The following is a 14,232-nucleotide window of genomic DNA, read 5'->3' as shown; positions in this document are numbered from 1 at the left end:
TAGATTCCATGATCTAGGCCACTGCAATCTCTCCCGCAAAATACTTCAATCATCTGTAACAGATCTCCCCAAATCTTCTCTTGCCTCCTGCCAAACTATTCTCTCTACACTGCAGCTGGAACGATACTCTAAAAATACAAATCTAACCTTTTCACTTCCCCTATTAAATTGTATCATTGAACTCAAGTTGCTCCTCAAAAAAAAAAAAAAAAAAAAAAAGAATATATTTGCTTTGGTCTCTCTGTTCCACCTATACGAGATTCTTCTTAATTCATTTATCTCTACATTCTGCCCTCTAGACTGTGACCACCATTCTCATTAACCCTGTAGTGGTCTTCATGCGACATACATTCACTGTCACCCTTCAGCCTTAACTAACATGACCTCAGGAATGCTTCCCTTGATTCCCTAACTCTAGGCCAGCCGCCTCTTGAGAGGCTTCCATTCTTCATACTCTACCTCTGCTATTGTGTTACCTGTAGTTATTTCCTTTGAAGCGAATGTACAGGTTGAGTGTGAACCCCTCAAAGATATGTGCATGTCCCAGCACCTGGAAACTGTAAGCATAAACTTATCTGGAGCAAGAGTTTTTGCAGATGTAATTAAGTTAAATCTCCCTAGATGAGGTCAACCTGGATTAGGGTGGCCTTAAGTCCAGTGGCAGGTGTCCTCATAAGAGAAAAGCAAAGGAAGGAGGTTTGAGTCACAGACACAGAGAAGGTGGTCATGGGAATACAAGAGCAGAGATTAGAGTTTTGCAACTCCAAGCCAAGAAACAACAAAAGCAGGAAGAAGCAAGAAAAGATCCTTCCCTGAAGCCTTACAACACAGTGCAGTCCTGCAGACAACTCAGCTTCACACTAGTGGCCTCCAAAACTGTGAGAATAAAGTTCTGTTGTTTAATGACATCAAGTTTGTGATAATTTGTTATGGCAGTCCCAGGAAGCTAATATAATAAGAAAGAGTTTCTCTTCCCTGCTGGACTATAAGCACCAGGAGGCAAAACCCATGCCTGCTCACTCCTGGGCCTGGCATAATGTAGGCCACTTGTAACTAACAGGTCAATTAGATGGCTAAGTCTCAGCTATGTATAAAGCCTGAGGTTAAGGGAAGCCTGTTAACTGCAGGGGTAGCCATTCAGGCCTGCCATCTTGAAGAAAGAACTAAGGAAGCAAAGATGATTCTTCCCTCTTCCTGAAGCTCAAACACTCTAGATGGTCTCTGCTAAGCCAATGACCTAGCTCAAAGCTTTGGATTAGGCTGCTGCTCTACATAGAAAACAAGCTCTATGCAGCACACCTAACAGGATTGACATTCAAAATATTTAATCAATAGCGTATTGTGAGTGCCATTCTCAAAAGATAAATACAACTACAGAGGGGAGCATTATCCTGGAGATTCCTATCATTGTGAACATTATCCCCGTAATTATGGGATTATAGAGATGTGGAGCTTAGTTGGGGGAGGGGCATTAACCAATATGGGAATATTTCAATAATGCTATGCGTGGCATGACCTTCCTGTCTTCTGCAGGTGTGCTTACGTCTTGCCCAAGCCATCTCAGTCACCTGCAATGTGAGTTCCTATTCCATTCTTACCTCTTAAAAAAAAAAAAAAAAAGCAGGTCTAATGGCTAACTTTTCTGAGCTGTTTTGTCTCTGAATTTCCCTGCTTTTTCTTTTGAATCACATCCCATAGCAACTTGTACTGGCCTCTCGTTTATATTACATCATAGATTCATGCTGTATTAATGTTGCTTCTCAGCTGTAATTTAAGCTCCTTGACTATTCAAGGTCATGTTTTATTCTATGTATTTCCTTGGGTTTACTCAAAGTATTTTATTTTATTTTTTTTTGAAGGCTTGATAATTCATTAAAAGTTTGATTACAGACAAGTGAATTGCATGAATCACTTCCTGAAATCAAAGCCAATTTTTATGTCAGTCACAGCTAGTAGAATAGGTTGTAAAAAATACTAATAATTGGAGTCATGGCCACTTGATAGACTGATGTGGATAAATAACAGAGGTAAGCCATTTTTTTGCAACTTAATATCAGCTTCCTTCAATAATTGGTATAAAATATCATTAGTATTTGGGTAGAATTCAACTGCTTAACCACTTTTACATCTACTTGCTCATTAAGCCATTACAATAATCCTTTTGGATAAAATAATAATGTTTTGAGAAAAAAATAACAAAATTTATAAGGAATCTTTGTTACAAAGCTTTCTCCCCAGGTACTTGGTTTCTTAATTTGGAGAGTGAACGTTTTTGATAGTGAGAGATAGGATTATTATCTCCTCTAGGTTTTCCTTGTCAAGTTCATATTGTAGGATGAATAAATTTCAACTAACAGAAAATGTCAATCCCCAGTACTCACATTCATTAAATAGAAGTCTCAGGGTTGGAAAGTTCTCTTGACTTCATGTTCTGGATTTTGTTTGTTTGTTTCGTTTTACATAATTCATTTCTGTTGGAGTTTATAACCTCATTTCATTCACAAAGAAATAAGCACAGATAGATAATTCAAAGCATGGAATTTCAAAGGGTAACAAATCCAGAAACAGCATTAGAGTATGAAGGATTTTTGAGAATTGGGTGATCCTTGGTGTAGGCTTATGTGAAATCCCTTCTAGGAGTTGTCAAGAAACCCTGGAACCATGGGCATGGATGGGTCTCTGGGTTCTCCTTCCAGTTTCACCCAAAGCTGTATTGATGTTAATCTATTTTGCATCAGTGGCCCCCTAAAATCTCCTTTTGGGAAAGAGGATTTTAAACTTCTGAGAAGCAAACAAAATGAAACACAAGCACACAATTTAAATACCACATATCTAATCCCTAATTTCAAAGATGACACCTGTATCCCTGCAGAGCCTGGACAAGAACCCAGTCTCTGGACTCCCACAGTGTAGTGTTCCAGGCCTCTTTTCTCCTTTGTATCTTGAGGGAATGGATTCTCACCATCAAAGAAAGAGGACTTACAATAGTCTCTTAGTTAACCTTCCACACAATCTAGAAGCATTTTAACCTGGTTGAGAAGGAGAATGTCCTAGTGGCTGCTATGTCTATGTTTTTGGTCTAGGCTGAAATTTTAGGCCCAGTTGTGTCTTCCACAATAAAGTCTGTGGAAGGAATCTGCAGGACTTTTCCCCTCTTGACCTAAGCCAGGCAGTTTTGCAAGAGTGGGGGCTCTGTTTTCATTGGTAGAGCAACCTCTCGACAAAGAACCCTTTAGCAAAAGTCTTCGTGGCCTGTTCTTTAACTCCTGCTAGTTTTTAGGACCAGACCATGGTATCAGGAAAGAGAACACATCCTTCTCCCAGTTTTCTCATTTCAGAAGAATATTTTGCAGCTACCTTGGGGGAAAGATACAGCCCTGATTCATGTTGGTCCAACAGTAGACATGGCAGCTGAGATAAGAACAGAGCTTGTCTTCCTCAACTATCGGAGTAACTTAGGAAGGCCACATGTAAGCGGCACACATGGAACTTGCCTGAGATGCTCCATCCCCTCTGAGAAATGCTAAGAGATCTTGAAGATGACTTCAGCGTGCTGCTTTGGGCATTCTTAGCGCAATCTATATTAATGATAAATCACATCGGCCTTTCCCTTTAAATTCTGGATAATGTTTATGCAGATCTCTATTAAATTGATTTGAATTCTGTCAGTGGAAGACTCCACTGATTACCAAAATTTCAAACAAAATATGAGATAAAATCTTGTTAGAAATTTGCAATCATGTATTGCCAGTATTCCTATTATTGGAAGTTGAAATACACTGGCCTTAAATAGATAAAGAACATTTGTCTACTCCAATGACTAGTTGTATTTAGGCAAACACAGGGTTTATACCAAGTCATTTTGGAAACAATATGCTTTTTGATACTGTGAATGCTTTCTATTAAATCTCATATTTATTAGCCTTTTTATATCACACTAGATTTCTTTTTCACTCTTTTATTGAATTCCCTACATCTTTACATCTGACCTTACTAATGACCACCACAAGAAGTAATTCCTTGCTTGTGTTTAGAAAAGAGTGGATTGAATCACTAATTAAAAATACTGGAAATCAAATGACACAGAACAAACTGAAAATGTCTGCTCCATCTCATAGAAGCAATAGAAAATTCTCTTCTTAATTCTCCTATCAGAAATGCCACATTCTTTCCCTGTTGCCTGATTCACTAAGGAGGGGCAACTGTTCTTAAACAAGATCTAACATTTACTTGAAACCAATAGTTTCCAGTAAAGGGTTTTTAGGATAAATGCAGGCTTACTGGTAAATATTGGTTTAATCTTAAGGGAAAATTAAAAGCTTGTGGTTTGGGACTGACGGCAGAAGGCAGATGCATGAGGAGTAGGGACCGATGGGTTGGTAAAATCCCCAAATAATGTCCTATTTTCCAGCTCCAGGCAAAAGAACAAGAACTTACCCATTCATTTTCTCTTAAAGGAAAGAATTATCTGAAGCCTAGGAGGCCTGAGTAAAATTCAATCAGCCTTTTTCAATGTTTTGCTTAGTAGTGCTATATATTAAGCTCTCCTCATAACTTACCCACCCAAGGGCCTGGTAGAATAGAAATCATGGTAATTTGTGCTACTTTTTGTGGAGACTGTGTCTTATAAACTGAGTATAATAGTATGTTGTGTGACTCCGTTTATTGCCGAATTATAGTTCACGTGGGCATGTTTAGCAGAGTCGTGTTAAGTTGCTTTCTTTCACGTATAGTTTTGTTGGAACTTTTAAAAACATTTTTACTGATCGTGACCTACTAATTGCTCAAGTCTTATTCAATTCACTCATCATAAATGAAAGAGTTGCCTCATTTCCCATCGGTAGGTACCTGGTTTCTTCTTCTGTTGATTTTTTTTTAAGATTCTTTTTCTGATAATTCATTTTTTTCAGAGAATACACACTAGGACACCAGCTTTGCCATCTGTGTATGTTTTGAAATGGGATTCACTACCGACCGAGGAGCCAGAAGTGAGGGATAGCAGTTAGCCCCCAAAGGCTGCTTCCTTGTCCCCTTCCCTCTCTGACCCCAGAGGAGAAAACACCACAATACCACCCTCAACGATGAGCACACAGACTCATCCTCTGGGTTCCTGGGGTGTTATTGAGCTAACTATTTGTCCATAAAAGATTTTCTCTACCCATTCATCCAAGAGATCTTATAGTCAACAAAATGTGTGAGACAGCAAAATTTCATAGGGAAGGAATCAATTATCACTGTTGGTGGCTCAGTTCACGGTCTCTTCGTATTCTGTGACAGATTCTACAAACAAAATGGGTTAAATTCCATAATGTGGTCAACAAGAAACAGCAACAATATATAGCCCATGAAACAGCATCAGGCAGAATTCTCTTGGTAGAAGGCTTCTACCTTGTGGGAAGCCTTGAGGTTTCTGTGAGTCCTGGGGATTTGGGGTTGGTGAACTCTTTGGAGGCCAGGAATTTCTGCTGCATTCTTAAGTGGGAGACAGCTATGTACCCCTGCCGCTGGGGGATTCTCCTCAAGGTGAAAGTCTCAACAGTTACCAAGCAGAGTGGTTCCTAACAGATGCATTTGTGGACAGACATTTCCTCTTCTGACTTTGCAATTGGTCTACAGCATGAGAAAATAATTGGGGGTGGGGGTGGTAGAGAGTAGGCAGAACACAATTCCCAACTGAAATAGGCTCTTTAGCTCAATTGCTGTTGTACACTATCAGATGGAAGAGGGATAATTTAGTCTACACTTTAATGTGTATCTTTATATATCCAGAGACATAGAAAACAGAATCATTATTGAATAAATATATTGATAATGATTTGTTTTGGTAGTTAAACTAACTCTAAACCAACGTAACATGGTAAAGTGCTGTGGTGGAACTCAAGGTAGGAGAGCCTGCCCATTCCTACCAATCAGATCCTGTCTTTCCCTCAGCCTGCTATCTTCTTCTCTGCCTTCCCAGTATCTTCAATCTGGATGTTTGACCACATCCATATCTTTAAGATTAAACATTAACCTCAGCAAAATGGATTTTGGGGAAACTTATCTAACCTCTGACTTACGGTCTCTGTATTGATAACAAGTCTTTTGCGTTGGTCTGAGGGAGTCAGACAAGACAGTCTTTCCTAATTCTGGTGGTAAATAGCCTCTGTATTTTCCTAGTCAAGGTCATCTCTGTCTTGCATTCGTATGATTATTCTAGCTTTCCGTGAGTGGGAAACACCATAGTCCCTACCATACACCTTCTTACAACTAGAGTTGCCTGATCCTTGTTCCCTGGTTCCCAATCATAAAACTTCCTGAAGCTGCCTATTTTTTTTTACTATCACCTACTCTCAGACTCCTACTCATTCTACCCATCTCACCCTCAAGCACACCTTTTTCCTCTACTAGGCTTATTAAACAGTACTTGCTTGCTCTGGCCATGTCCTTTAGATATTCTCTTCTGCCTGCTAGACAGAAATCCTCCCAGAATCTGTGTTTCAGCTTCAGCTTCAGGACCAACCTAAATAGAGACTGTGTCCTGGCCCTTCCTGACCAGCCCCATCTATTTTAGTTGATCAGGACAAGGTCCGAGCTGGGGCATGGGGTAGAATTACCTAGAAAGGAACTTCATTGTACAACTGCAGGAAGGTGACATTAAAGATGCTGTAGACACAGACCAAAAGGGCAGGCAAGCATGAGATCCGCTGCTTTCCCTACCCCCAATCCTAGCTGCCCCAGGAACAATAGCAGAATGCTCTAATGGGAAGGAGTCGTCCAGGTACATTCTATGTTAGCATGGTCCAAATTTTATGGACACATATATTTAAATAAAATTCTTTTTTCTTTTCTGTGGAATATGTACTTCAAAGACTGAGTAAATCCATTCTATTTGGAGATGTCATCATCTGAAAGGATGTGCATAATCCTGAGGTACATTATCTCCATTTCTTAATCTTATTTACTAAGGTATTCACTGGCAAGTCTCTGGATTCAATTACACTGGTTAGGTTTAAAACTAAGAACTAGTAGTAACTTGATTATTATGTGTTAGGACCTAAGTGATAATTGTGTGTATATATATATATATATATATATATATATATATATATATGTATTTACACGCACATATATGTATATACTCCTATCTCAAATAACATGAGCTATATATCTCATATCATTTTTTATTTTTTTTTAGTTATACATGGACACAATATCTTTATTTTGTTTATTTATTTTAATGTAGTGCTGAGGATCGAACCCATTCTGCCACTGAGCCACAACCTCAGCCATCATATCATTTGATTTCCATAAAACTCCTTATTTTGATGAGGAAACCAAAATTCAGAGAGAGAGGAACATCCTTTCCAGGGACTTACAACTAGAGAGTGCAAACATTTTAGGTTTGAGCTCAGGTCTTCGTTCTCTGAAGCTGTACTTTCACCCACTACAGGAATGCATTGCAAAGTTATCACAATGAGATGGTATTGGAACCCGTTTTTCCTCTTCTGAACATTGGAACATTTTCACCTGGTATTTTTTGAGATATTAAGGTAGGTTTTCAAGATAGGTGCTCTGTCTAGGTTTTGGTGTTTCTATGTGTGCTGCACGTAAAGAAAAGGATTAAGTACAGACACACAGGCCCAGGCTAAAGGATGGAATATCAGAAACCATTAACAGGAAAAGGAAAAATTTGTTGAAAACCAAATTTATAAGAAAACTTAATTATATATTATTGACAAAAGGTAGGTGTAGGGTTAATTTTATGCTAGAACAAAAATAATATTTGTGTCATGTTTCCTGTATACAAATTGTTCTGAATGTGGTGTTCTTAGCCTTTCTATACTGTCCTTTGTTCTTTGCACGTTGTTATTTTTGTATATAAATAAAACTCCTTGTTTACATTACTGTTTCAGAGACTTTGGAGTAGAAAAAGGAATAATTTTCTTAAATTGGCCCACCCTCAAATGATGCTGTAGTTAAAACTACACAATGGAGACAGCCAGGTGGCCCACTCTATCCTGTACAATTTTGACAATAACTGGAAAAGAAAGGCAAGTGGGAGTAAAACTAAAATGGTCCCCAAAATCCTCATAGAAAACACACATCTTGACTTGGTTAACATGGCATCCTTAACAGAGGCTAACCACGGTGCCAAAGCACAGGCATAGACAGGAGGCACTCGGTTAAGGGTACATCCATAAGAGAGGCAATTATGGTGTCAAAGCACAGATGTGGACAGGCAGGTGGAGGCCATGTGAAGCCTTCATTTCCAGGAAAGGAGCTATTCAAGTCAACTCTAACAGCATTGATGAGGTGCTACCAGGGTTTCTATAGTAAGGATGAGTCAAGACCTAAGAAAGGCTGTGACCTCATCCCTGTGACACAAGTCAGAAAAAAAATTAAATGGAAGAATAACATCCAGAAAGTGAGGCAGAGGGGGATTGTCTGAGAGAGAGAGATCTGCAAAAACTCTCAGACAGGAGGCTGTAAGGGAAGGAAGCCGACAATAGGGAGCAACCTCCTCTGTGTGGCTCCCCAGTGCTCAGACCTTGCCTGCCTGCCCTGGTAGAGCTCTCTAGGTCAGCCCCATGAGGTCTGCACTTCAGCCCCACAAGGTCTGGACTTCAGCAAACCCGTTTTATAGACCAGAGCTCATGAAGTTTCAAGAAACTTAAAACTTGCTGGATTGTGAAGCAGTAGAAGGCAAAGGCATATTTCAAACTGAGTACTAACCCCCTGTTTAAGCTGCTCACCTTGCACTTGTAGAGATGGCCTTTAAATAGCAAAGGAGGGTGGGGAAGTAATCCCATCATAACTATGTCCTGGACCTTACCAGGAGCCTGGTGTGGTGCTAGACCCTTCTTTGAAGCCACTCCCTGCCTTCCTATCCTTGCTTCCTGGGCTGCTGTGGCTGTCTTCCCACCCCACCCCCAGTTACAGAGAGGAAGGACTATTATGTAAAGAGCCCAGCTAAGACATTAAAGGGATATAAACAAACTAAACAAGGTAATCAGAGAAGAGTGATGGGTGGTACCCTCATTGGCTAAGATGAAAAATGTAATAAAACTTTTCAGTCTTCTGGTTCTGAACTTGCTGAGTTCATGTTACTTGTGAGAGATCTCTTTCCTCCTAATATCAAGCTGTAATACCTTTTCTTTTATGATATCCTTCTCTTGAAACTGAAAAAACTCAGGCCCTGGGGCAAGTTTTGTTTTATGGGGGGTTCAAGGGACTTTATTATAGAATTTAGTAAATTTGGCTGCAATTCTTGCTTCATTTCAGTATAAATCCATTCTTGGGTCTGTGAATTCCCCTTTCAGAAAGAAGATCACCTCTCCCTTTCCTTCCCTTCTCTCCCTTCCCTTTCTTCACTTTTCTCCCTCCCTCTCCTCCTTCCCCCTTCTCCTGTCTTCCCTTTCTCCCTTCTTTCTCTCCTATTTCTCCTTTGCCTTCTCCTACTTTTTCTTCTCCTCCTCCCTAAGCCCTGTTAACCCTTTTATCTCTCTCTCCCCACCTACATTCTTCCTTTCCTTCATTCCTGACCTGGCGCTCTGCAGTGTGCACTAAGCTTATGGATATGAGAAAGCTTGGGACTTCAGGAACAAGTGCCCAGTTGGGATTTAAAAGCACTCCGATTTCTTCTTTGTAAAATAGGAACCTTCTTTGGGAAGAAGATTTTTGGGGGGAAGTATTCACCAGAAAAATGGCTACAAAATTATCCTGTTAATTTCAAAAGGAGCTCACCATTTTCTGTGGCTCTTGGGGAAGGGCTTTACTCTACCCGGTTTAAGAATTGTAAAGGGGTTCATTGGGGAGAGGGCTTTAGCCTTAGATTACAGAAAAAAAGAAGAACCTCTGACTGCTAGCACCAGCTATGCTGTTGATCAGATGTGAGGTCAGCCAGATGCCACCACAGAGTCCAATCTTGTTCTATGGGGGTACCCAATTAGACAAGGTCCCCAAACTCCTCCTTACCTTTACACTAGCCAGAGGCACTTGCAAGATAAGATCAAAACACTCAAAGCAGAGGATCAGGTCTTTCAAAAGGGACAAGAATATTAGGGAAACTAGTATATATTAAGTACCAACATATTCATTTAATAAACTAGTTTCATCTTCAGAAGATTTAGATGTGGTGCACGCCTGTAATCCCAGTGGTGGCTCTAGAGACTGAGACAGGAGGATCCTGAGTTAAAAACCAGCCTCAGCAAAAGTGAGATGCAAAACAACTCAGTGAAACCCTATCTCTAAATACAATACAAAATAAGGCGGGGGATGTGGCTCAGTGGTCGAATGCTCCTGAGTTCAATCCCCAGTACTTGGGATTGAAACAAGGAGTGCTCTATCACTGAGCTATATATACCCCAGCATTTTTTTTNCCTGTCTCAAAAAAAAAAAAAAAAAAAAAAGATTTGGATGTGGATTTTCCTATCTTATCATGAATAAGGAAGATTCTGACATGAGAGACTGAATGCTTATCCAGAACAACATTCTGGAAAGGTACAGGGAAGAAACTTAGATGTGTGTCCACACTGATCACTTCTTCCCAATGTCATGTGTTACCTTGTCCAAGACTGTGAGTGCAAAGAAATATAATCTTGATGCTTTGGATGATGACAAGGTACAAATTCCCTAGCTCTTAAATTACTACTGCTTAGGAAGGTTCAGCTCCAATGGTCCCTATATGAAAGTCAAAGGGGTGTAGAAGTTTAACCAGCTGGTTTTATATTCTTTACCTAAATAACCATAAAGCATATTTCTATTTTACTCTGTTTATTCATCCATTTTTCTCCAGTTTGTGTGTGTGTGTGTGTGCACCTATATGTATGTAGTCACACTCACAGTACAAAACATCTTACCCTTTGAAAGCCCACTGTAACTGACCTGCAGATTGGCTGGCCCAGCACTGAGGTGATGGGCCCTCTTTTAAGGACAGGCATGCCCTTCAGGGATCCTGCATCCCACAGTGAGGTCACTCCAGTTTTTAGGCTCTGACACACCCTGTGCAGAATTTAACAACTGATAAGCAGAAGCCTCTCTGTAGACCTTGATATCTAATTAGACCATTTCTTTCTGATAACACTAACAACAATACCCAACCACAAGAGTTCAGATCTCAGCAGTTTGTGATACTAGGGTATGTGCTATTAAAAAGGGCTTAAGTGTTCTGGTAGGGATGGAAGCCAGAGCTCTAACATCACTTCACACCTGGTGTCTTTAAAGGTGAAAGATGTGAGTGGGGAGGACAGCAGACTTGTAGATACGGTCTCCATCAGGTGAAGGGGTGACTTACTGGGGTATGAGGGTGGACCCCCAGAGCCCATCTGCCCTTGCTTCTGCACCAATGAAGAGCCATGTTATGGATGATTGTAGAAGATGTGGTGTATATGTTTCTAATGCCTGAAAAATAGATAAATTCAAAGTACAGTTATGGAAAAATATAAATCAGACTTTTAGAAGATCAGTATTTCTTCTCTCTACAGAAGCATGGTAAAGAGAACGCAGAGAGAAGACATTCCTTTGGCTCCACTGCCTCTCACTAGCTTCACCAAGAATGGGACTCCCCTACATAAGCACCCCAGTCACTCATCAACAGTTGACAAAGTCACCTGTAACTCGAGAACCTAACTTCCCCAGACACAGGGCATAACCAAAATTTACACATAGAGCCAAGAAAATTCTGGGAGAGCAAATTCCATCTGCTGACATTCCTTTTTAAAATATCATTGCAATACCTTAATGTAACGATTTACATTTTTGCTGGGTCTTTGGGTCACTTATAGACTGGTTACCAAATTCATAATAATACAGTTAATATATTTTACAATTCTGGTCATCTTTTACTTCCACAAAATGTTCTGAAAAACAACCTTTGGATTATACAGCTTTAATAGAAAATACTACGCACTGTGTATTCTAATTTATATGATCAAATATCTTCCATTAACATATTAAGGGGTTATTACACATTTTAGTCAATGTCCTTCAAAAATTCCATCTTAGTAGGTGTATCATCTCAAGGAGACAATACTATTTTTTTACCCATTCTTTTTTTATTGGGATTTGAAATTGTTTCAAAGTTTTCTATCACAAAGAATTTTTTCATTGATTATATTTGTATGTAATTTTTACCTCTGTTATTTCTCAAAATGAATTTTTCAGAAAGGTTATTATTGAGTCTATGGATAATCTTTTTTATAACTTGTAGTACATATTGCCAAAATGCTTTTCATAAAACTTATACCAACCTAAACTCCTACTGAGTGTGAGAATGACCATTGTAAAACCCTTTTGTGAGCACTGAGCAATATCAGTTTTTAAAATTCTAGATGGAACTGGGGGTATAGCTCAGTGGGAAGAATTGCCTAGCATGCATGTGGCCCTGGGTTCAATCCCCAGAATAAATTTTAAAAATACATATTTTCAATAATTATTTAGAAGAAATTTCATTGTAGTTTTCATCTCTCCCCCTGCTTCTGCTTGTATCTCCCTTTTTTCAGTAGTATTGGAGACAGAACCCAGGGCCTTGCACATGCTAGGCATGTGCCCTACCACTGAGCTACATTCCCAGACTTTTAATTTCTTTTTGTCATTAGTAATATGCTCAAAGTTTTTGTTATTTGTAAAACTTTCGCCTTCTTAGTTTATTGTTCATGTTCTTTACTCAATTTAAACAGAATTTATACAAATTATTTACTGAAGATATCTTCATGCATTAGAATATCAGATCTTGCCATATTTGCTGCCAATGTATTTTTTCTCAGTTTAAATTTAATTTTAACTGATTTATGGGTTTTACTTTTCTGCAAAGGTTTTAATTTTCTGTAAAGCATATTTGATCTTCTAATTTTGTTATATTTTAAGCATATAGATTTCTTCTACCTTCCAAAATTGGTCTTTGAATTTTCAAGACTATTGAGTAGTAAGTTTTGGTTATGCCCTGTGCCTGGGGAAGTTAGGTTCTGAAATTACAGGTGACTTTGTCAACTGTTGATGTGTGACTGGGGTGCTTACGTAAGGTAGGGGAGTCCCATTCTTGGTGAAGCTAGTGAGAGGCAATGGAGCCAAAGGAATGTCTTCTCTCTGAATTCTCTTTATGCTTCTGGAGAGAGAAGAAATAAGTCACTCTATGTCTGTGTGGAGCACCATTTTCAGGATGATATCAGGCCTGTGAAATGCAATGTGTGTCTCATAGCTTTGCTCTTTCCAGACTAATCAGCAAACAATCCACAAGCATTGTTTTTACTTTCTTCCAAAATACCTAATTGTGAAGTCCACACAATTCTATTACAAATTGCCTTATCATTGTTCTTTATGCCCAGAAGTCAGTTGCTTCTACAGTCTTCTATTTGAGGTTAAAAATACACAAGCCTAAAAGCATATATAATGACAAGAAAAACAAATACATGACTGTGATTGATTATTTGAGGTGGAACAACATACTTTTTAAGATCGTGGGCATTGGAGCCAATCTTCATATTTGAATCTCAAGCTCCACTGCTTATTTACCTTGGGCAAGTTGCTTAATTCCTGAAAGCCTCAAATTTCTTGTAACTGAAGACAATAACCTACTTCATATCATTGTTGTGAGGATATAATGAGATGATGTGTGTAAGTCATTTAGCACATGGTAAGAGCTCAGTAAATGTTAGCTAGTTTTATTATGAGTGTGATAAAAATTGGGTAGTATAAAATAACTATTTACATGCTTAATATTTTCTGGGAACTATGCCAAGTTCCAAGGATACAAAGATTTGTTCATTTACTCAAAAGAGATGCTTATTGAGCACTTAATATATGCTAGATATCAGTTCAGACACTTGAGATATATCAGTGAATGAAATAGACAAATTCTCTGTTTCTTGGGAAGTAGATAAACCAGAAATATGAACATAATACATATTAAGATTAGAAAGGACATAAGAAAGTGCTAAGTATTACAAAAGAAAGGAAAAGAGGATAGGGTATAAGTTGAAGTGTTAAATAGGGGTGTTATGGTTTAGATTGAAGAATACCCCCAAAAGCTCATGTGTGAGACAATGCAAGAAGGTTTAGAGGTGAGATGATTGGGTTATAAGAGCCGTAATTCAATCAGAGAATTAATCCCCTGATAGGGATTAACTGAGTGGTAGTTGTAGGCAGGAAGAGTGTGGCTGAGGAGGTAGGTTCCTGGGGTGTGCTTTTGGGGTTTATATTTTGTCCTTGTTGGGCAGAAAGAGCTAGTGCGCCCCCCTGCCCCCCTAACCCCCC

The 14,232-nt window shown here is 39.1% G+C and overlaps 1 long non-coding RNA gene across 1 annotated transcript in view; it reads left to right on the top strand.

Annotated features, from left to right (window-relative positions):
* Nucleotides 1-4,156: 4,156 nt before the first annotated feature.
* Nucleotides 4,157-14,232, top strand: part of LOC125611491 — a 24,624-nt gene continuing 14,548 nt past the window's right edge. The window contains exons 1-2 of the long non-coding RNA XR_007341646.1: nt 4,157-4,175; nt 8,459-8,468. This is a non-coding gene — a long non-coding RNA (uncharacterized LOC125611491). The remainder of the gene's footprint in view (nt 4,176-8,458; nt 8,469-14,232) is intronic.

The sequence above is a fragment of the Marmota marmota genome, unplaced genomic scaffold, assembly GCF_001458135.2.
Source record: "Marmota marmota marmota unplaced genomic scaffold, marMar, whole genome shotgun sequence".
Lineage (NCBI taxonomy): Eukaryota > Metazoa > Chordata > Mammalia > Rodentia > Sciuridae > Marmota > Marmota marmota.
Note: the sequence above shows the minus strand (reverse complement) of the source record. Positions and strands in the feature narration are given on the sequence as shown.